Source organism: Melanotaenia boesemani, chromosome 5 (genome assembly GCF_017639745.1).
Source record: "Melanotaenia boesemani isolate fMelBoe1 chromosome 5, fMelBoe1.pri, whole genome shotgun sequence".
NCBI lineage: Eukaryota > Metazoa > Chordata > Actinopteri > Atheriniformes > Melanotaeniidae > Melanotaenia > Melanotaenia boesemani.
Window position 1 is genome coordinate 1,595,918 of NC_055686.1, and position 23,896 is coordinate 1,619,813.

The window sequence follows — 23,896 nt, forward strand, 5'->3', positions numbered from 1 at the left end:
GATACCTATCTGATACCTATCTGATACTTATCTGATACCTATCTGATACCTATCTGATACCTATCTGATACTTATCTGATACCTATCTGATACCTATCTGATACTTATCTGATACCTATCTGATACCTATCTGATACTTATCTGATACCTATCTGATACCTATCTGACACCTATCTGACACCTATCTGATACCTATCTGATACCTATCTGATACCTATCTGATACCTATCTGCATGGACAGCAGCATGAACACCTGGAATGATGAGGGTATCTTATGTGGCAATTTCGAACTTATTTTGTTTTTCATGTTAGACACCAGTGACTGATTTTAATAACTGACTAACCACATTGGAACATTAAGTTAAAATAAGCAATTAAAATCTGGTTAATAAAAAGCTTAAACCTTTTGTATAGGCTGTTCATTTTCTATTTTCTCACATATTTGACAAAGTTCCATCTCCAGTCTTTAGGCAGCAGGACACTTTAGAAACCTTATTTGAAAATACTGGAGCATCATCTCAGCCATCAGATGTGCTACTGGGTGTTCCAGATGGACAATGACCACAGCCAAGGTAGTCACAACGCCATGATCTCAAACACAGAAAGTTTGTGGGCAGAATTAGAAAGACGTGTGTGAGCAAGGCAGCCTTGAGAGAACTTAGTGAACGGACACCCAAGACGCTTGACTCAAGTCATACGTGTTAAAGTCCACGCTACAAAATAATAAGGAAATGTATGTAAAGTTCAAGATTTTCTTCGACAAGCTGAACCTCCCCTAAAAGCCAGAGTTACAGTACTGTGTACAGAGCATGGTCTTCTTGTCATAGCGAACATCAGGACTGTCCGCTGGGTAGCTTCTGTACTGTAAGAGCGGTCTGGGAGAGCTACAAAGTGCTCCAGGGGTCAGTTGTTCAAATGATTTACTCTGAATAAAAGTTGGACTTATTTGGGAATACCATTTGTTTACATCCCAGGATCAGGTCATCTGTCTTACTTTCATCCTGGATTTTAAAATCAACATTGGACTGGATAACGCTGATCCAGATACACTTCTGCTGAGGATTACAACGATTAGTTGACGTTGTCGACAATAAAAACAGTCGACAACAACTTTAATCTTCAGCTATTTTTGGCAGAAAAAAACACCTACAAATTGAGACATTGTCTTTTTTTTATCTCTGTTGAGAGTTGCACATGAGCAATAACATCTGCCAGGCGGCAGAGAACATCACAAGTCTGGGATAACTTCACATTAAACTTACAAAATAAATGAAATACAGGTGAGATTTGTGAAACGGATCTTGGTACCACGGAAGTACGTCTGCAATACTCGAACATTTAAAGAGGAGGAACGCTGGACTTACACAACCTCATGCAAAACTTTCAAAGCTGAAAGTGAAATAAGATCCATTTATAATAATCCTGAGATACATAATCTGATTAGTGGACTAGTCAGAATTGTCATTAGCTGCAGTCCTACTTTTACTCTTTCAGTTTATTGTGCAAGAAGCCAGCTGTAGGCATCATCATCATGTTTGGCTGGTAAAGAACTCCTGTGGCACCGAAAACTGGCTCTACCAGTGAGGATCTGCCTTCTTCATCTATCTAATTTTATCAGTATTCAGGACCAAATTCTGTTACCTACAATAACACCAGAAAATGAACAGAAAATGAGCACTAGTTCACCAAACTCCACAGAATCAATGCTACCTGTAATAAGGAACTGCGGTGGTCTTTGTGATGACAGTTTTGCAACTGATCTCAATCCACCCACATGCATTACTGCCTTTTATGCATGATTTCATCATTTTCTCTTGTTGTGCTTGACAGTCTTGTTGAACTCCTAGTCATCTATTGAGTTTTTAGTTTTTAAACTATACTTTTGTGGCTTACGGTTCAGGCTTCAGTTTAAAAGTTTAGGTGCCTTCTTATGTTATTAGCACAAATTCATCCAGAGCTCATAAACATATAACTTACTCTACTTTTCACACTAACTGCCTGAAAATTCAGCTCTTTATAGCTTTAGGACACAGAATTTTCTCCAGTGTTGTATTTTACAGTAGATTTTTAAAATCTCTGCAGAAAGAGGGTCATGGAACAAAGCGATATGGTTGTATTACTTCATAATGTGTTTTGTTTTTTCCTGATAATGAGAAAATGGCCATAGGCTTTCTGCTAAATGTTCCAGATCTTGAAAGTAGCTTTTAGAAGGGGATGACAGGCTGGCATCTAGCCACTAGCTTTTGGTTGCCAAAACTGACAAAATGGTTGTTGTTTTTTAATGCATTTTAATAAGGGGGCTGTGTAACTATCCTATGAGACACGCTGTCTCAGCTTTAGTAATTTAAAAGAACAGATATCAAAATTTAAACAGGCTCTGGACTCGCAGAAATCAAACAAGAACCAACCTAGTTCAGATTGACCATAAGAAATTTGTTGGGTTTGGTTACTGGCTTTCAGATAAACCTATTAAAACCTCTCTGTAATATCTGAATAAAATTGATATGAAGTTGTTTCATAACCATAAATGTCTTCATTTTGTATGTCAGTGTTGACACCATGAATGTTGTGGAGCTGTGTTGCTTTCCCTAAGACCAATAAAACCTTAATTTCTCTTATTGTTAAAACTATAAGTGAAACTATTCTTGAAGTTAAACCTTCAAATTTGATTGGTTTTAGTTGGTAAACTGGTTATTCTGAACCCATTTTAACGTGAAAGATACTGGATATAAGAACAAATGAAAACTTGATTTTCTTTAATTGATATAGTAATTACGGTGGCCCAGAGGTGTCACAGCAAATAAAAGCCGCAACACAACAAAATAAGTCACAACACTACAAAATAAACCGCAACACAACACAATAAACCACAACACTACAAAATAAACCGCAACACAACACAATTAGGCACAACACTACAAAATAAACCGCAACAAAACACAATAAACCACAACACTACAAAATAAACCGCAACACAACACAATTAGGCACAACACTACAAAATAAACCGCAACAAAACACAATAAACCACAACACTACAAAATAAACCGCAACACAACACAATTAGGCACAACACTACAAAATAAACCGCAACACAACACAATAAGCCACAACACTACAAAATAAACCGCAACACAACACAATAAACCACAACACTACAAAATAAACCGCAACACAACACAATAAACCACAACACTACAAAATAAACCGCAACACAACACAATAAACCACAACACTACAAAATAAACCGCAACACAACACAATAAACCACAACGGAAGTTGTCTTTTTTTTTTTTTTTTTTTTTAAGATTTTACCACCGGAAGTTAGCTACACCAAGTTTCAGTCCAAACAGATGGGAAGTTGGAGATTTTAGGAAGCAGCCGGAGAAGTAAGTAAAATACTGTTTGTTAATAACGTTTATTAATTTCGGCATGCGCTTTTATGAATGCTTTTAACTTTTTATGTGTAGATTAAGAGTCATTGCATGTTCGATGTATGCACACGGACGAGGTACAGTCCGTTGCGACAAAGCAAAGCTGCAAGACAGTGCTTTATTAAATGTAATTGTTAGTAACTTAAACCTCTGTGTCTCTCCCTCTTAAGATAAGTAAGGCCTTTCCGTTTGGTGTTTGTCTATTTATAAAGCACGTTAACGTGAAAAAAATATTTAAAACAAAAACACACCAAAAAGAGAGAGAGAGAAATATGTATTTATGCAGACTGATGCGAGCCCCCAGCACTGTCTTGCAGCTTTGCTTTGTCGCAACGGACTGTACCTCGTCCGTGTGCATACATCGAACATGCAATGACTCTTAATCTACACATAAAAGTTAAAAGCATTCATAAAAGCGCATGCCGAAATTAATAAACGTTATTAACAAACAGTATTTTACTTACTTCTCCGACTGCTTCCTAAAATCTCCAACTTCCCATCTGTTTGGACTGAAACTTGGTGTAGCTAACTTCCGGTGGTAAAATCTTAAAAAAAAAAAAAAAAAAAAAAAAAAAGACAACTTCCGTTGTGGCTTATTGTGTTGTGTTGCGGTTTATTTTGTAGTGTTGTGGCTTATTGTGTTGTGTTGCGGTTTATTTTGTAGTGTTGTGCCTAATTGTGTTGTGTTGCGGTTTATTTTGTAGTGTTGTGGCTTATTGTGTTGTGTTGCGGTTTATTTTGTAGTGTTGTGGCTTATTGTGTTGTGTTGCGGTTTATTTTGTAGTGTTGTGCCTAATTGTGTTGTGTTGCGGTTTATTTTGTAGTGTTGTGCCTAATTGTGTTGTGTTGCGGTTTATTTTGTAGTGTTGTGGCTTATTGTGTTGTGTTGCGGTTTATTTTGTAGTGTTGTGCCTAATTGTGTTGTGTTGCGGTTTATTTTGTAGTGTTGTGGCTTATTGTGTTGTGTTGCGGTTTATTTTGTAGTGTTGTGGCTTATTGTGTTGTGTTGCGGTTTATTTTGTAGCGTTGTGGCTTATTGTGTTGTGTTGCGGTTTATTTTGTAGCGTTGTGGCTTATTGTGTTGTGTTGCGGTTTATTTTGTAGTGTTGTGGTTTATTGTGTTGTGTTGCGGTTTATTTTGTAGTGTTGTGGTTTATTGTGTTGTGTTGCGGTTTATTTTGTAGTGTTGTGCCTAATTGTGTTGTGTTGCGGTTTATTTTGTAGTGTTGTGGTTTATTGTGTTGTGTTGCGGTTTATTTTGTAGTGTTGTGCCTAATTGTGTTGTGTTGCGGTTTATTTTGTAGTGTTGTGGTTTATTGTGTTTTGTTGCGGTTTATTTTGTAGTGTTGTGCCTAATTGTGTTGTGTTGCGGTTTATTTTGTAGTGTTGTGGCTTATTGTGTTGTGTTGCGGTTTATTTTGTAGTGTTGTGCCTAATTGTGTTGTGTTGCGGTTTATTTTGTAGCGTTGTGGCTTATTGTGTTGTGTTGCGGTTTATTTTGTAGCGTTGTGGCTTATTGTGTTGTGTTGCGGTTTATTTTGTAGTGTTGTGGTTTATTGTGTTGTGTTGCGGTTTATTTTGTAGTGTTGTGGTTTATTGTGTTGTGTTGCGGTTTATTTTGTAGTGTTGTGGTTTATTGTGTTGTGTTGCGGTTTATTTTGTAGTGTTGTGGTTTATTGTGTTGTGTTGCGGTTTATTTTGTAGTGTTGTGCCTAATTGTGTTGTGTTGCGGTTTATTTTGTAGTGTTGTGGCTTATTGTGTTGTGTTGCGGTTTATTTTGTAGCGTTGTGGCTTATTGTGTTGTGTTGCGGTTTATTTTGTAGCGTTGTGGCTTATTGTGTTGTGTTGCGGTTTATTTTGTAGTGTTGTGGTTTATTGTGTTGTGTTGCGGTTTATTTTGTAGTGTTGTGGTTTATTGTGTTGTGTTGCGGTTTATTTTGTAGTGTTGTGGTTTATTGTGTTGTGTTGCGGTTTATTTTGTAGTGTTGTGCCTAATTGTGTTGTGTTGCGGTTTATTTTGTAGTGTTGTGCCTAATTGTGTTGTGTTGCGGTTTATTTTGTAGTGTTGTGGCTTATTGTGTTGTGTTGCGGTTTATTTTGTAGCGTTGTGGCTTATTGTGTTGTGTTGCGGTTTATTTTGTAGTGTTGTGGCTTATTGTGTTGTGTTGCGGTTTATTTTGTAGCGTTGTGGCTTATTGTGTTGTGTTGCGGTTTATTTTGTAGCGTTGTGGTTTATTGTGTTGTGTTGCGGTTTATTTTGTAGTGTTGTGGCTTATTGTGTTGTGTTGCGGTTTATTTTGTAGTGTTGTGCCTAATTGTGTTGTGTTGCGGTTTATTTTGTAGTGTTGTGGCTTATTGTGTTGTGTTGCGGTTTATTTTGTAGCGTTGTGGCTTATTGTGTTGTGTTGCGGTTTATTTTGTAGTGTTGTGGTTTATTGTGTTGTGTTGCGGTTTATTTTGTAGTGTTGTGGTTTATTGTGTTGTGTTGCGGTTTATTTTGTAGTGTTGTGGTTCATTGTGTTGTGTTGCGGTTTATTTTGTAGTGTTGTGGTTTATTGTGTTGTGTTGCGGTTTATTTTGTAGTGTTGTGGTTTATTGTGTTGTGTTGCGGTTTATTTTGTAGTGTTGTGGTTTATTGTGTTGTGTTGCGGTTTATTTTGTAGTGTTGTGGTTCATTGTGTTGTGTTGCGGTTTATTTTGTAGTGTTGTGGTTTATTGTGTTGTGTTGCGGTTTATTTTGTAGTGTTGTGGTTTATTGTGTTGTGTTGCGGTTTATTTTGTAGTGTTGTGACTTATTTTGTTGTGTTGCGGCTTTTATTTGCTGTGACACCTCTGGGCCACCGTAAGTAATGTTTAAGTAACGCAAAAGGAGGATCTTATAAAAACCTGCACCAAACATTTTCTGGCATATTCTTCTTGCCTTATGGAGATTTGTGGTTTTTCTATAGAATATCACTTTCATCAAATCATCCACAGTCCATGACTTCTTCTCATTAGCCCACTGTTACCCTGTTTTTATTGGTTTAGATGTAGGCAATGTTTTTTTTCTGTCCAATTTGCTCTTTTTCTTTTCTCATTTCCTATAGTTTCTTATAGTCTTATAGTTTCTTATATACTCAGAATTTTTTTACCCATTTGTTATTCAATTTTTATTGTTGTACATATTCTGTTAATTTTTTTTATGTTCAGTATTTTATTTTTTTTTGGTCCTGATGCTTTAACATTTTTCTTGGTTGTTTGCAAAGCTCTATTAGGTTCCCGTTTCCTGTCAATCAACTGTAACAACTCATTAAGATCTGCATGCACTGTGTTTAACTCCAGTATCATTTGCATATTAACTTTGTGCAGATATAAAGCAATTAAGCTGTATTTTTCTCCTTTGTGAGATATATTTGTATGTCTGTATGTATGTGTCTGTGTGTGTGTGTGTGTGTGTGTGTGTGTATATGTGTGTATATATATATATATATATGATTTTTTTTTTAATTATTATTAAATAAGCAAACATGTTTAGCTTAGGTTATTCCACAATTTTAGCCAGGGTTTGTATGATGAGTGGCTATTGTGGTGAAAGTGAGTGTAGAGGAGCCAAAGTATAATTGCACCAAAAGCTGACTGAAGCAGTGGAGTGTGGTACATTTTCAGTCTAAGAACAAATGAGTGAGTGGGGCTACTCAGATGATGCCACAAAAGCTGCCCAAGTGGCTGCTCAAGAGACATAATTGCTTTTCTTTTTAACTGCGTTCACACTAGTTGCAAGAAAATGGCATAGCAAATCTTTTTGGGGGTGTTTTTAATTAAGTTTTTTTTTTAAAGAAGAAAGCTAGTCACATTTAGTGTAGTTTATAGAGATCACAGAGTAAACTCTGTTATTCGCAACTGGCTCTTCCCTGGCTTTCATTAACTTGGTGAGGACGAAAGTGTCGAATGACTCGACACTTTCGTCCTCACCAAGTTAATTCAAAACTATTAGAAATTATGGAAACATCGCATTGAAAGAATTAGGTGTTAAGAAAGATGCTGTTATAACAAATGTCCCCTTTTCCCTACTAGTGCTGTGTGAGTGTTTGCAACTGGGTGATATTCAACCCTCTACCCAGACTGTTTTACGAAGGTTATATTAATGTTTGCTCTTCATTACTGTTATTTGCTGAAACATTTAACACATGCTGTCATTGAACAATGCCTCCCCCTTCAGCACCTCCCCTTCCTGTCCCAACCAGCTTTTACTAATAGGCAAGGCAAGGCTAATTTATTTGTATAGCACATTTCATGTACAAGACAATCCAAAGTGCTTCACATAAAACATTTCAGCAGGGAGCAGAAAGCAATAATAAAGGAAATAAAATGCAAGAAATAAAATTTCAGTGTGGGGAAAGACAACACAATAATAAATTACATTAAAATGATTAAAAGCAAGATAAGTCCAGGGTCCAGACCAGAGTCCAGACCAGAGTCCAGACCAGAGACCAGACCAGGGTCCAGACCAGAGACCAGACCAGAGACCAGACCAGGGTCCAGACCAGAGTCCAGACCAGAGTCCAGACCAGAGACCAGACCAGGGTCCAGACCAGAGACCAGACCAGAGTCCAGGCCAGAGTCCAGACCAGAGACCAGACCAGGGTCCAGACCAGAGACCAGACCAGAGACCAGACCAGAGACCAGACCAGACACCAGACCAGAGTCCAGACCAGAGTCCAGACCAGGGTCCAGACCAGGGTCCAGACCAGAGACCAGACCAGGGTCCAGACCAGAGTCCAGACCAGAGTCCAGACCAGAGACCAGACCAGGGTCCAGACCAGAGACCAGACCAGAGTCCAGGCCAGAGTCCAGACCAGAGACCAGACCAGGGTCCAGACCAGAGACCAGACCAGAGTCCAGACCAGAGACCAGACCAGGGTCCAGACCAGAGACCAGACCAGAGTCCAGGCCAGAGTCCAGACCAGAGTCCAGACCAGAGACCAGACCAGGGTCCAGACCAGAGACCAGACCAGAGTCCAGGCAAGAGACCAGACCAGGGTCCAGACCAGAGACCAGACCAGAGTCCAGACCAGAGACCAGACCAGAGTCCAGGCCAGAGTCCAGACCAGAGTCCAGACCAGAGACCAGACCAGGGTCCAGACCAGAGACCAGACCAGAGTCCAGGCCAGAGACCAGACCAGGGTCCAGACCAGAGACCAGACCAGGGTCCAGACCAGAGACCAGACCAGAGTCCAGACCAGAGTCCAGACCAGAGTCCAGACAGAGACCAGACCAGGGTCCAGACCAGAGACCAGACCAGAGTCCAGACCAGAGTCCAGACCAGAGACCAGACCAGAGACCAGACCAGGGTCCAGACCAGAGTCCAGACCAGAGACCAGACCAGAGACCAGACCAGGGTCCAGACCAGAGACCAGACCAGGGTCCAAACCAGAGACCAGACCAGAGTCCAGACCAGAGTCCAGACCAGAGTCCAGACCAGAGACCAGACCAGGGTCCAGACCAGAGACCAGACCAGAGTCCAGACCAGAGTCCAGACCAGAGACCAGACCAGAGACCAGACCAGGGTCCAGACCAGAGTCCAGACCAGAGACCAGACCAGAGACCAGACCAGGGTCCAGACCAGAGACCAGACCAGGGTCCAGACCAGAGTCCAGACCAGAGACCAGACCAGGGTCCAGACCAGAGACCAGACCAGAGTCCAGACCAGAGTCCAGACCAGAGACCAGACCAGAGACCAGACCAGGGTCCAGACCAGAGTCCAGACCAGAGACCAGACCAGGGTCCAGACCAGAGACCAGACCAGAGTCCAGGCCAGAGACCAGACCAGGGTCCAGACCAGAGACCAGACCAGAGACCAGACCAGAGACCAGACCAGAGACCAGACCAGGGTCCAGACCAGAGACCAGACCAGAGACCAGACCAGGGTCCAGACCAGAGTCCAGACCAGAGTCCAGACCAGAGACCAGACCAGGGTCCAGACCAGAGACCAGACCAGAGTCCAGGCCAGAGTCCAGACCAGAGACCAGACCAGGGTCCAGACCAGAGACCAGACCAGAGACCAGACCAGGGTCCAGACCAGAGTCCAGACCAGAGACCAGACCAGGGTCCAGACCAGAGACCAGACCAGAGTCCAGGCCAGAGTCCAGACCAGAGACCAGACCAGGGTCCAGACCAGAGACCAGACCAGAGACCAGACCAGAGACCAGACCAGACACCAGACCAGAGTCCAGACCAGAGTCCAGACCAGGGTCCAGACCAGGGTCCAGACCAGAGACCAGACCAGGGTCCAGACCAGAGTCCAGACCAGAGTCCAGACCAGAGACCAGACCAGGGTCCAGACCAGAGACCAGACCAGAGTCCAGGCCAGAGTCCAGACCAGAGACCAGACCAGGGTCCAGACCAGAGACCAGACCAGAGTCCAGACCAGAGACCAGACCAGGGTCCAGACCAGAGACCAGACCAGAGTCCAGGCCAGAGTCCAGACCAGAGTCCAGACCAGAGACCAGACCAGGGTCCAGACCAGAGACCAGACCAGAGTCCAGGCCAGAGACCAGACCAGGGTCCAGACCAGAGACCAGACCAGAGTCCAGACCAGAGACCAGACCAGAGTCCAGGCCAGAGTCCAGACCAGGGTCCAGACCAGAGACCAGACCAGAGTCCAGGCCAGAGACCAGACCAGGGTCCAGACCAGAGACCAGACCAGGGTCCAGACCAGAGACCAGACCAGAGTCCAGACCAGAGTCCAGACCAGAGTCCAGACAGAGACCAGACCAGGGTCCAGACCAGAGACCAGACCAGAGTCCAGACCAGAGTCCAGACCAGAGACCAGACCAGAGACCAGACCAGGGTCCAGACCAGAGTCCAGACCAGAGACCAGACCAGAGACCAGACCAGGGTCCAGACCAGAGACCAGACCAGGGTCCAAACCAGAGACCAGACCAGAGTCCAGACCAGAGTCCAGACCAGAGTCCAGACCAGAGACCAGACCAGGGTCCAGACCAGAGACCAGACCAGGGTCCAGACCAGAGTCCAGACCAGAGACCAGACCAGAGACCAGACCAGGGTCCAGACCAGAGTCCAGACCAGAGACCAGACCAGAGACCAGACCAGGGTCCAGACCAGAGACCAGACCAGGGTCCAGACCAGAGTCCAGACCAGAGACCAGACCAGGGTCCAGACCAGAGACCAGACCAGAGTCCAGACCAGAGTCCAGACCAGAGACCAGACCAGAGACCAGACCAGGGTCCAGACCAGAGTCCAGACCAGAGACCAGACCAGGGTCCAGACCAGAGACCAGACCAGAGTCCAGGCCAGAGACCAGACCAGGGTCCAGACCAGAGACCAGACCAGAGTCCAGACCAGAGACCAGACCAGAGTCCAGACCAGAGACCAGACCAGGGTCCAGACCAGAGACCAGACCAGAGTCCAGGCCAGAGACCAGACCAGAGTCCAGGCCAGAGACCAGACCAGGGTCCAGACCAGAGTCCAGACAGAGACCAGACCAGGGTCCAGACCAGAGACCAGACCAGAGTCCAGACCAGAGTCCAGACCAGAGACCAGACCAGAGACCAGACCAGGGTCCAGACCAGAGTCCAGACCAGAGACCAGACCAGAGACCAGACCAGGGTCCAGACCAGAGACCAGACCAGGGTCCAGACCAGAGACCAGACCAGAGTCCAGACCAGAGTCCAGACCAGAGACCAGACCAGGGTCCAGACCAGAGACCAGACCAGAGTCCAGACCAGAGTCCAGACCAGAGACCAGACCAGAGACCAGACCAGAGACCAGACCAGGGTCCAGACCAGAGTCCAGACCAGAGACCAGACCAGAGACCAGACCAGGGTCCAGACCAGAGACCAGACCAGGGTCCAGACCAGAGTCCAGACCAGAGACCAGACCAGGGTCCAGACCAGAGACCAGACCAGAGTCCAGACCAGAGTCCAGACCAGAGACCAGACCAGAGACCAGACCAGGGTCCAGACCAGAGTCCAGACCAGAGACCAGACCAGAGACCAGACCAGGGTCCAGACCAGAGACCAGACCAGAGTCCAGGCCAGAGACCAGACCAGAGTCCAGGCCAGAGTCCAGACCAGAGTCCAGACCAGAGACCAGACCAGGGTCCAGACCAGAGACCAGACCAGGGTCCAGACCAGAGACCAGACCAGAGTCCAGACCAGAGTCCAGACCAGAGTCCAGACCAGAGACCAGACCAGGGTCCAGACCAGAGACCAGACCAGAGTCCAGACCAGAGTCCAGACCAGAGACCAGACCAGAGACCAGACCAGGGTCCAGACCAGAGTCCAGACCAGAGACCAGACCAGAGACCAGACCAGAGACCAGACCAGAGACCAGACCAGGGTCCAGACCAGAGTCCAGACTAAACATGGAGAAGCAGCATTTAGCTGTTATGCTGTAAACAAGTGGAACAAACTGCCAGTGGAGATTAAACTTTCACCAAATGTAGACATTTTTAAATCCAGGTTAAAAACATTTCTTTTCTCATGTGTCTATGCATGAAATCTGCACGGTAACTTTTTTTTTTTTTAACTTATCTTGCTTTTAATCATTTTAATGTAATTTATTATTGTGCTGTCTTTCCCCACACTGAAATTTTATTTATTGCATTTTATTTCCTTTATTATTGCTTTCTGCTCCTTGCTGAAATGTTTTATGTGAAGCACTTTGGATTGTCTTGTACATGAAATGTGCTATACAAATAAATTTGTCTTGCCTAATTAATTTTGGTTTGTAGTGATTAATCTGTTAATCCCGGTGGTGAATAAATCTTCAGTTGCCATGGAAACCCATTATAACAGATCATGAACGAGTTAAATGTAAAATATTTGAACAGAAAAGCCTCCAAACCAGCATGAAAACATCTTATTAAAATTTTGCTTGATGGTAGGTTTTCTTAAAGAAAGGTTTTATGAACTGTACATAAAATTTACACAGCGTGATCTGACCTTCTACAAAATGGCTGCAAAAGAATTCTACAACTTTATAAGACATTGTTTTATCAGACATTACAATTTTAACATTTTCTTTCTTTCTCTTTGCATGTTTGTATGTTGCTGATGAAGAAAAATTTCTGCAACAGAATGAAGTAAGAAAAGACTCAATATTTCCTGTTAAATGATTTATTATTAATCTACACTTTGATTCTGAAGCTACAGGAAACTGTTGTACTGTTTCATTGCTGTTTAAAACTGCAATTAGCTGTTTTCTGCTTATATTTAATAACCCAATAACCTGCCTTAGTAGGCTGTTTCCCACAAACACCATATAAATATATATATATATATATGTTTATATGTATTTTGATCGACAAGGAAGAAGAGGAAGAGAGCTGGAGCCAAATGTTGTCTTCCCTCTCAAACTCTGAGTCTGTTACCATGGTAACCGACTTCATGAAGTAACCCTACTGGCTATTCTCCAGTTGTGCATATCCAACATCACACACTGTGGATGTGCAGTAGAGGGTGACATGGGAGTGTATTTTCACTCCTGTCCTATCCCTCTCCCACAGAAAAAAATCTTGTCCCGTCCCAATCACGATAAATTTACACAATCTCCCGTTTAAAATGACTCCTGCTCCCATGTTTTTAAAAACATGTATTTAGTCTTTAGGGAATACATTGAATTTGATTAATTGTTCTCACCTTCATTTTTAGACCAGCTGCTAAGTGTTTCTAGGTTTTTTTAGAGGTCAGTTCAATAAAAAAGGGGGAATAAAACAGTACACGGTTCACACCATGTCTACCAAAGTTGAATAAACTCAAACAGAACATGTAAAGTTGTATTTCACTCATTTCTAAATGTCATTACCACCACACTTGACTCTTGTGAAGTTCATTAATATGTCTGCCTTTTCTAACCAGTTCTGCCAACCTAAATCACTTTTTGCCGTGTTGGTTTCTCTGCGGGTGTTTGCTAACTCCATTCCTTTTCTTATTTCATTCCGGCTGGAAAGCAGCGGTGGCTTCTGGGTAGTGTAGTTCTTTTTTACAGTGTAGGTTTATTGAGCGAAGTCTAGAAAATGGCAGCGTTTGGTTCCTGCTCCCATCTGCTCCTGTTAACTTTTTGTCCTGTACCGTCCCAATCATGTGAAAAATAATGAAATTGACTCCCATCCGGCGGGAATCCCGCTGAAATCATGTGACCCATGGGATTCCTGAAAAAAATGTCAGCCTCTAACGTGCAGTGACATCAAAGAAAGTTTTGTGCTCTGCGCTGTGAAACTTTGTAAAATATATTTGTAAATAGTTCTGCTGATCAGGCTTCTGGGAAGTTTCGTTTGAGGCCGAGCAAACATTTTGTGTTTTGGTGGCTGCTGGACCAGGATCCATCCACTACATGACCTATGATGAGGTCACATTGTGTACTGTGGCCCGTATTTCTAGATTGTGGGCGTACGCCTTGGTCAGAGTTGGACATGGAGGTAAATGAGGCCCCAGGTCACCAGCTGATCAGCCTCCCTCCTGTAGACGGACTCATTCAGAGATGAGACTGATGAGGGTGGTGTTAACTTCAGGAGTTTGACAGACTGGTGACTGGAGGTGCAGCTGTTGGTCTACAGGGTGAAGAGGGGAAAGAACACCCTGTGGGGAAGTGTTGCTGATGATGCAGGAGTTGGATGTGTGTTCTCCCAGGTTTACATGATGCCTCCAGTCAGACAGGAAGTCTGTGATCCACCTGCAGGTGGAGGCAGTGCTGGTTGAAGGTAACGTGGAGCCCTAGATGAGCCTCAACTGAGACGCATCTAAAAACAAAATATGTAAAAAATGAACACAATGTCGTTTTTTTTACCTGAGATTCCAGCAGCAACATGAAGGAGCCAGTGTTTGGTCCTTCATTAGGTTTTTGTATTGAAATGACGTAGTTTAAAAGTACATTAAAAATATTAAACAAAATATCAAATGTTCTCAGAGTTCTTAACATATGAACGAATTATTTAAAGCACTGATGATATTTTAATGGACTATAATGGTACTGACATCAGCACACACAACAAAATCAATAAATCTTTGCAGTTTGGTAATTACTTAAAGTCTTTATGATGAAAAATATCAAACTATCATTTATTTATTATGGTCAACATGCACTTCCTCTGTAGGACCATGGATCTTGTCTAGTGCAGGAGTTGCTGGGGCCCAGCTTTTCCACTACAAAGTGGTCCGGGGCCCATTCACAACGCTGTCTTGTTTAATTTGATCTCACTCTTTGGATTTAATAACTAAACCAAATCTACTTGTAGTTTAACAGCCAGAACCTGGCGAAATATGACATGATGAAAAAGATGACATAATACAATGACATCATTACAAACACATTTATATATCACCCGTAAGTGAAACTGCACAAACAACAAGATGCCCAAGAGGCTTATAAATACACAATCTACTAAATATGAGATCTCAACGGCAAATAAATAAAAAAAAGACAAGAAAAGCAGGGACTCGAAAAAGATGGAGATTTAATTAATAACATGAGGACAGGGAGTTGCCACCATTTGTGTCTTCGTCTTTTCTTTTAAAATCTTCTTGGTAAGCGTCGCTACAGACTAGAGTCTAGCTGAGCCTCCTTCTGCTCGTTGGAGTCTGTTGAACAGCTATCCATGTTGCCAGATTGGGAATGTTAAAGTTTCATACCAGGAGCTTAAAACTATCATATTTTCAGAGAAATTATCGAACACCCTAATTTGCATCCAGACACGGGCCTTGACACCTTCAATAACACATTATTAAGGCTGTGCACATTATACCCTATAATGTAGTTTTAGCTTTAAACCATCTTTACAGTAACATGTTTGGCTACTGAGTTGCTTTTTGTACGGCCAAAACTGAGACTCTGTGCAGTTTTTGAGTCTTTAAAATGTCTTTTAGAACATCCACTAAAAGGTCTGCAGCTCTCATGGCTACGTTGTTCTCTGCTAAGAAGCCAACTTTACCTCTGCTGTTTACACGGCTGTCTCCAGCTGAGCGGTCTCCAGCTGAGCGGTCTCCAGCTGAGCGGTCTCCAGGGTCTTCTGCAACACTTTGACTTCAGTGCTGGGACGATTTTTCCTTATCTAGATGTGTTTTAGACCCTGCGTGATTCTTCAAAACAATGAGATTCACCCCTATGTGAATGTTGCAACAGCGCCTGGACTCCTTAGTGCTTACACCAGCGACAGGTTTTAGCCAGCCAGTAAATATGGAGGATTTTTTCCAGTCTTGCCTGTATAACTGCTCACCGTGTTGTCTTTTATTAGAACCATCGCTCATGCTGCGACTCTCTGCGAGTACTGTACTAGCTGCAAATTGCTACATATGCCAAACTTATTATTTATATTGTCTTTCCTTATGTATAACTCAATGCGTCATCATAGGATACGTGAGCATTAACTGGTTGTAAGAAGACGTATAAGCTGGAAACCATGAGCAGTCATCTGTATCTCAATAGTGTTCAACTAGGAAATAACTTACCCCCATAATGACAGAGCCAAATTATCGTACATTAGAGGATTTGTGGAATTATTGATTATACATCATACGGAGTTAAATGACGTTAATCTGTTAAATGGTTAATCTGACATTTTCCATCAACCTGAACAACAACAGAACAGAGACATCAGGCGGAGCAGATGTTACAGAGAACAGGTCTAACATGAACCTCTGAACACCACGCCCCCTCCTAATGAAATGTTAAATTTTAAAATAATTCATCTTATTTTCTGTGTTTGTGAACTATTAAGTGAAAAGTTCTTCTTCATTGCACCACAGTTTCTTAATATGTTATTTCCAGACTCTGGACCCTGCAGACCTGATGTTCCTCTCAGGAGGAGGCCTGCAGAAGAGAGAGCAGTGGAGACTCATGTTATTTATACTGCCAGCACATCGACCTGGTTTCTGGGCTGCAGAGGTGTAGATCTACATCTCTGCACAGGAAGAGACAGCACAGTGTGGTCTGATCACATCTGAAACCAGCAGGACTTCACTGGTAGTGAGAAAAGTCTGAAAAGAATCAGTAAAATCAGACCTGCTCACCTTAGATTGAATAATTTCAGCCTCTGTATTGTTGCAGAATTGTTTTTAACATAGATGTAAAACAAATAACAGAATAATCCAGAACATGTGATGACAAACATCATCTGTATGAGTCTTTCCTACAGGAAGACATCAGCACTGACCACAAACATCACATGAGTCCTTGTTGTGGAGACCAAGAATAAAACTGCTGTAAAAAGTATCAGTGTCTTTGTTGGTGTTTTATATGAACTATAATGAACCACAAAGTCTCCTGGAAAACATAAAGGAAGCTCTGAATTATCCAGCAATTCCTTTGTAAAATAAACAGAAGAAAACAAGTGATGGAGGCTAAACAACACAGAGACAGTGATGACTGTGTTGTTTCTCAGGAACTCCAGGGGTTTAACATGTGTTCCTTTTATCCTTAGCATGAAATGTTTAACATTAAACTGTTTTTAACACATTTTCCACTGAATTGTGATACTGGATATGTCAATAAAAAAGAAAAAGGCTCAACTCCCTTCTTTGAATGTGTTAGCTTAAGTAGGTAGCACCAATAAGTCAAAGTCCAAGTCAGCTTTGTCATTTTATTCACATGTACAAGACATACAAAGGAATCAAAATCATGTTTCCCTTTCCCGCCGTCCCACAGTGAAGACATGACTGGACATTTCAACACTGAAGTAACCATTAAAAACAAAGAAAAGTGCACAGGCACAACAAATCTCTGACATAACATAATGGTGATGAAGTGCAATGATTTTTTTTTTTAACTTGTCCTGTCCAGCATCATAACAAGCAAAATGATAATCTGGTTTCTGTATCGTGCTGAACAAATTTGCTCTACCAAGGGGAGGCCTATGGGTAAGGCTCCTCTTGATAATGTGATTAATTTATTTATTTATTTACTTTGAATCATGGAATCTATGTAATCTTGCTGGACCTGACCGGAGGGGACAGAAAAAGATGGAAAATAGCAAAAATAGCAAAAGGGAAAGAAGAAAGGAGACAAAAAGATCACAGACAGAAGGAAACGACCTTCAATCCACCATCACCAGACAACAAACTGTTACACCTGTACATGAACACACCAGAAAATTTCCTACAACTTTTACAAAAGCAGAAACACACACACAGAAAAAACAGGGCTGCCAGTCATTAAGAGTTTTTAAATAATAACCAAATCAAAAAGACAAAACAGCGACCAGATACTAACTCACAGGAAAAATAAAAGAAGAACTATCTCTTAGTATATAAACCCACTGGACACCTCAGTGACTGTGTCAGCATGCAGAGGATGAGGAAGAGGAGTGATCAGTGATGAAGAGTGGTGAGTGAGATCATGCAAATGCGACCACGCCTCCACGGAGGCCAGAGGCAGACCAGGGCCTGGGCCCTCAGCAGCAGACCCGGAGCACCAACCCATGCCACCCCACCACAAAGACAACTCCAGCCCCACCCGAAGGGCAGCAGAGGAGAGCCCCAGCAAGAGCCCCCCACGGTCCCGGGGCACAGGCCCCAGTGGTTCAAGATCAGCAGCCGCCGGCCCCACCAGGGACCGGCTACCCAGGGCAGCCCAAGCGAAGGGCCCAGGACCCCAGGAGCCCAGAGGCGGCCGCCCCACCCCCCAAAGGCAGAGGGCCTGCAACATGCCCAGGAGGACCAGCCCCCCCCAGACAGCCACCCGGCGTAGGCCAGCACACACCTCGATGTTCCAGCCGCACACCCCGGGAACCAGGGTGCTATCGGCCCCCTCCCCCCACTCCCCATCTACTTCAACCTGCACCCCATATAACCCCACACTCACACCCTCCCCCCTCCCTCCACCTAGTGCAATGATTTAAAAGGAGAGCAGAGATTTTAATCAGGCAGAGATGGACGACTGAAAGTGTGAAGACATGACGCTGCTGGTAACATGCAGAACATGGCAGCTGACTGTGTGAAGCAGTCTACATACACCTCATCTTTCCTTCTTCCTGGCTTCTACTTTCTGGCTGTGGAAGGTTTCTATTTTCTATGTCAGCACGTTGCAGCCGTGTGTTTTATAATGAGCTCTGTGGATAAAGTGGACTGGAACAGAAAGACTAAGATGGAGCAGACAAACTGGTTTACCTGCACTGTACTGGACTGGAGGCGGGGCCTGTTCACACATGGCGGACAGGTGAGTTCCAGCAAGCCTGAGGAAAACTGGAGGAACCGGAGTGAAACTATGAGGAAGCTGAACGTCCTCCTCTTTCCTCACAAGTCGTCCTGAAGCTGCCTGTGTGGTAAGAAGCTTCTCTGGAGGAGACGTGTTGCAGAGCTGCTGATGTCCTGAAGGACGTTTAAAGTCTCTCTTAGTCTGACAGGAAGATGAAGATGTTGCTGGTGATGGTCCTCCTCCTGCACGGTAAGACCAGCTTCCTCTCCTCATCCTCACGTCCTTCATCTTCCTCTCTGATGGTGGAAGCGTCTCATTTCTTCTTCTCTTGTGTGTATGAAGCAGGAGCAGCTGTGTGTTGGAGTGTGTGAATGTTTCAGAGAGAAACTGTGGAGAGCTGCCGCTGTTTCCCAGATTCCTCCTTTTAGCTGATGAGGAAAGTTTAGCAGTGAGGACGTTTGCTGGAATTTACTTTGGAAAAATCCAGGATTTCCTTCTGACTGGAATCTGATCTGCAGAGAATCCAGCGGATCCACAACGTAACTACAGATTCTACTGAAGGACCATCGTCAGTCTTTCCATCGTTTCTCAGAGTTGTTGGTCTGCTGCTGCTTCATGGAATATTCCAGATGAGAGGAAGCAGTCTTGGTGTGTTGGAGCCAAACAGTCAGAATAAACAGAGAATCCAGAGCAAGGAAAGAGTCCACGTCTCAGAACAGCTTAGAAACATGAGCCCACATGCAGAGGAATACATGACATGGCTGGACAGATTGTTGAGGAGAGTTCAGGTGTTCACAGGAGGAAGTAGAAAAGTGGGATGTGGATCAGAGAGATGCTCAGGTCTGAGGAATGAAGGCCAGAAGGCCACAGAGCAGTTCTGAGGAAAGAGGAGGAGCTTCAGTTTCCTGTTCATCCAGTTTGTGGCAGCAGCCTCCTCCCTCTGAAACCTGAGCCTTCACATCACCTCCTCTGTCCTCACAGGTGTGTCAGGTGATCTGCTTCCTGTTTGCTTCACTCTCTTCTCTGATTGGATGAAGCTCCGTTAGTGATGAGCTGCTGTTCATCCTGGAGCTGCTTCCTGGTCTTTATCTCCATAGATCGGATGTTTCCCTCGTCTGACTCTTCATCTCCTTCATTGTAGAGTTGGACAGGAAAGAGGGCAGATAGAGAGGGAGCAGCAGTAGACCCCAGACCAGGATCCAGACCAGGATCTAGAACCATATGACCACATCTAAAGAACAAGTTTCTATTTAAGAGTAAAACCAGGCAAAGAGGCTGGTCCAGGTCCTGTAGGGGGGCCACGTTGTGTTATTGTGGACTGTGGTCAGATACCGTCTCTCTGGAAAACCTCCACTAGACCACCATCCAGACCCAGTTATTATGGGTATCTGGGGGGTGGCAGCAGGTGGGGGTCTGCAGAGAAGCGTATCAGACTACAACTCTGCCTCCTGGTCTCCACCCTGAGTCTTCATGGACTTAAATAACCAATAAAATCCTCCATATTCCAGATCTGAGAGCTGCTCCATCCAAAGTGGGGTGATGCCGTCTCTCCTAATAAGACCAGGTTTTCCCCAGAAAGTTCTCCAGTTATCTATAAAGTCCACGTCGCGTTCTGGACCCCACCTAGACCACCAGCGGCTGAAGGATGACTTGCGGCTGGTCCGGTCCTGCAGGGATCCTAAAGTGGAAGTGAATGCAGACAGATCCAGACTGATGTTCTTGTCTACCTGAGAGGAACCATTGAGATGAGAAGTTGTGAAGGAGCATGTTTAGAAAGAGGCAGCAGGTATAAAAATCAGGTTTATTAGAGATGAGAACGTGACTTTCAGTGGACACATTGAAAAACTGGCAACTAAACTTAAAGTGGAAGCAGGTTTCTATTCGAGAATCCAGTCTGGTTTGTGTCTCAGAGTGAGGAAGCGACTGCTGTCCACCACCTTTATGCTGCTCCTTGATGATGGGGGTGTTTGTATGTGAGGCCTCCAACCATTAAACTCTGTGTACCGCTGTGCATTCAGACTTAGACCTGGCTGGAACGTTCCAGCTCATCTCTGAGATGTGGACCAGGTTGGTTGGCCGTCTCTAAATGTCCGAAGGGAAACACACTGGCTCATCTTGCTGTATGAACTATGGCTGGTCTGGCCTCCATGTGTGGGAGCATGTTTACAGCGGGGTGGAAGTGGACACGCCCTGCGCTCTGGTGGCTTTTACTAACTGTCCGTCCCTCGTGTGCGGACTGAACTCGGGAAAAGAGCTTTTAGTGCTGCTGCTCCATCAGACTGGAAGCAGCTAGAAAAGCAGCTGCAGCTGTCTGATCTTGTTGTCTTTGGTACCTTTAACGGCCTTTTACACAGAAAACCATGTGAGAGCATCGGGAAGCCTCATGTTTCTCATGTTTCATGAGTTCTTCTCTCCTGATTGTAGATGTGTGTGTATCAGATTGGAAATGCCGTAGTTCTACTTCCTGGTTTCATACTGACGTGTGCTGCCGGCCTCTCAGCCAGGTCGCCTTGTGGAAGAGATTCTGATCTCAGTGGGTTCTTATCTGGTTAAATAAAGGTTAAAATCCCTGGAAAGAAAGTCAGACTGTACATAGAACTTATAAAACCACTTACTGACCCTAATCCGTGTGGATTTCCAGCATCAGTATAGAAATCTCCACATAGAAACACATTCTTGTTAAAGCCATGAAACAATTGTGTTATTTTATCTGTAAATGTCTGAACTTCCAGCTGCTGGAAACACCACTGATGCTTCTATTTCACCTTTTCCTGCATCTTTCCAGCAGTGATGGTCTCCATAACATCCTTTCTAACAGCTGTCATGAAGAATTTGACATTTCAGAGCAGAACTGATGTCCAGTGCTGCCCCCCCACCTCTTTCATTTCTTCTGTTTACACAGAATAACTCCTAACCAGGAACCTGAAGCAGGAATTCTTCCACATCCTCATCTTTTAACCAGCTGCTCTACATGTATCAGTAAAGAGCAGCAAAGGATCTTTATTACTGATAAACTGCAGTTCAGGCTTCTGCTAGAGGAATGAATGATTGACAGGTGTCATTCATCACTGCTTCTCATTAAACTGGGATTCAGGGTAACACTTCCATGCATCGTTTGCAGGAATTCTTCTGTTTCCATGTGTTTCTGTGTCCAGGCCATATATTCTATCCTCTGGTTCCTCATGTGGGTTTGTGGAAGAACTCCTGTTTGATGTGGTGTTGTCTGTTCATCTATTTCCTGCTAACGAACGGGCCGGACTGCTCAGGAATTTCCTTTGGGATGAAGAAAGTCTCTGAATCTGTGACATGAATAAACTGGCTGCTGTTCTGTTGTCTGTTATGGTTTCTAGCAGGGTGTCAGACTCTGGTCCTGCAGGGCTTCACTGTTTTCCTGCTCCACCAGATTTGAATTAATGGCTGGACAACAAGCTGTTGGACCCGTCTCATTGGACTGGTGTTGGAGCAGAGAAGCATCTAGAAGCTGCAGGCCAGCAGCCCTGAAGGTCTGGAGTCTGGCAGCCCTGGTGTAAGGACTGCTGCAGGGAAATAACAGCATTAAAGATGAGAAGAACACTGCAGCAGCAGCATCTGGCACAGATTGTAGTGTTAGAAAAGAAATCTCTGAGTACGACGCCCCTCCTGATCTGTAATCTGCTTCTTCACAAACACCAGATCTTTCAACAGGACTGTTGTTGCTCAGGTTGGTGAGAAAAGCTTCATTTCCAGCTGGATTGAAAGAGTTTTCAGTGTGAAGCTGCTAGAAGAATAAAAGCAAAGCTGAGTGAGTTTCCAGCAGCAGCTCTGTGTGTTCAGCTGTTAGTGATGGAGGATCTGTCTGTCGCTCCACCACAGGAGCTCCATGAAGATGGAGACACTGGTCCTGATGCTGCTGCAGTGGAAACATCATTAATACATTTTATTATCTCTTCATACTGACTGTTGGTCTGTTTCCAACCCACCACTTTCTATCCAGGCCTGCTTTTATCTCCTGTCCCAACTTTTTCACACGTGCTGCTGCCATCAAGTTCAAGATGAACCCGGTTTCTATTAAATAGTAAAACCTCGTATTCAACATGGATATGATTGTGTTTTCTACTGGGAATAAAAGATTGTTGATGAGATCAGCAAATCATTCTGCTTGTTTTTATTTACCTTTCTCAGGATCTCAGGTGGGTTTAGATTCAAAAGCTGAGAAAGTCAAACTCATCCTTGGATCCTTGACCTTCGTAGCAACGCTTTGGCTTCCAGATGGAGTTCTTCTGACCTGTAGTCCACCATGTGGACACTGAGACAAACCCGCAGCTGATCTGTCTTTCTGTTTGTGTCCTCACAGTTTCCCAGCATGCCCTGGCTGGGGTGGTGGAGGTGAATGAGGGGGCGGAGTCAGTCCTTCTGCCCTGTGTGTACCGTGGTTTTCTACCTGAAGAAAACCCCAAAGTCATGTGGACTCGCAGCGATCTCAGTCCCAGATTTGTCCACCAGAGAGGAGAAGAAGGTGATCTGGAAGAACAGAACCAGCGTTACAGAGGACGGACGTCAATGGAACCTGATGCTTTAGACTCTTCAGACTTCAGTCTCAGTCTGAGAAAACCACATCTGTCTGTCAGCAGCATCTACACCTGCTCCATCAGTAATGGAGTAGAAGAAGAGAGAGTCACGGATGTTGAGCTGAAGGTGAAAGGTGAGCAGAAACTCCTGCTGTAGATACAGGTCAGAGGTCAACCTGAAGGGAGGAACAGAGTGAAGGAACAACCTGATGAGTCCTTTATTAGAAGAGTAGAAGAAGAAGAGAACAGAACTTTATGTTCATGCTGCAGAACAGTGAGAAGCAGCTTGTGGGTAGAAGATGTTCCTGATTCTGTTCTGGTTTTGTCCTGAGTCCTCTGCAGAGTTCTCCAGAAGGCAGGACGGAGACCAGGGTGTGTCCAAGGTGTGTCAGGTCCTTAATAATACAGCTGGCTTTCTGCTGGAGTCCACCAGTGGAGATGTCTCTGAGGGGGACATGTGGTCTCTGTCTCCTCTCTGGTCCTCTCACCACCTGCTGGAGGTCTTTACTGTCCTCTGCTGAGCAGCTGGTGATCCACACCGTGCAGAAGTAGACCAGGAGACTCTCCATGGTGGATCTGTAAAAGGTTCTCATCAGGATCTGATGGAGGTGGACCAGGTGAGGTCAGCAGACATGTGGACACCCAGAAACCTGAAGCTCTCCACCCTCTTCCTCAGATGTGATGGTGGTGTTGGAGGGGTGGATGAGGACCAGTCCTCAGTGAAGAGGGAGTAGAGAATATGGCTGAGGACACATCCCTGTGGTGGACCGGTCTTCAGGATGAGA

The 23,896-nt window shown here is 44.2% G+C and overlaps 1 protein-coding gene across 1 annotated transcript in view; it reads left to right on the forward strand.

Moving 5' to 3' along the window:
- The window catches only part of LOC121640417, a 1,195,287-nt gene that overhangs the window by 119,676 nt on the left and 1,051,715 nt on the right, over positions 1-23,896 (forward strand). The gene's annotated exons all lie outside the window — the stretch shown is intronic.